Genomic DNA, 873 nt, shown 5'->3' on the forward strand with positions numbered 1-873 from the left:
CAAAACAGAAGTAGATCCTTCAAACCACCAACAGAACTGAACTTTATATGCAAGGGTTGTAACTCTGACTGTTGGAAGAACAGTATACACATCATATGCTGGACAGTAAGATGATTCTCATGCGAACACAAGATTGAGCTGATTGTATGAGCCTTTATGACACTACCTGAAAGAGTATACAATTTAAATTTTTGAATTGTTCTAGAATTTCCCATTTAGCATTTTCAGATTGTGGTTTACCACAGGTAATTGAAATTGTACATGAAAACATAATAAGAGACTGCTAGGTAGTGTGGAAGCAGGTTCCTAATTAGTCAAAGGAGACTACATGTGTACATAGAAAACACACACATCACATGCACAAGCACATTATAAGATTGTATTTAAATCCCCAAGCAAAGATTCCCAACTGTCATTAGAATAAAGGGGCATTGTGCAGGTATATAATCAAACAGAGTGCTCGTATACATAAAAATAAGTAAATAAGTCTGAATATTTACTTGGCAGGGAAGATACCATGGTCACAAGGTGGCTCTCCTAGGGTGATTCTTATCCATTGCACTCCAGTTGTGCAGAGCTGACCCCTGTGATTTCCACAAGAGCAGGAAACTTGACTGCATAAAAAATAAAAGTGGAGAAGAGGAGAGGAGACAAGATGAGGGAAGAGAGAAGAGAAGAATGTGGTGGCATGTTGAGTGACCATCCTCACAGTTTCATTTGTAAAAACAATGTACTAAGAATGGTATACGCCAGTTCTTAACCTTTATTCTCAGAGCCATGTCCTGCTTTTCCTGCCTGCTCAAATCTGTAGGCTAAAAGGACGCTCCAGTGGCATGTTTCTTAGACTCTGGTGTCAACAGTCACTCTGGTGGG

The 873-nt window shown here is 39.4% G+C and overlaps 1 pseudogene; it reads left to right on the plus strand.

Annotated features, from left to right (window-relative positions):
• The first annotated feature begins 492 nt into the window (after positions 1-492).
• On the plus strand, positions 493-627 carry LOC119803771 (annotated as a pseudogene).
• The last annotated feature ends 246 nt before the right edge of the window (positions 628-873 follow it).

Source organism: Arvicola amphibius, chromosome 17, assembly GCF_903992535.2.
Source record: "Arvicola amphibius chromosome 17, mArvAmp1.2, whole genome shotgun sequence".
Taxonomy (NCBI): Eukaryota; Metazoa; Chordata; class Mammalia; order Rodentia; family Cricetidae; genus Arvicola; species Arvicola amphibius.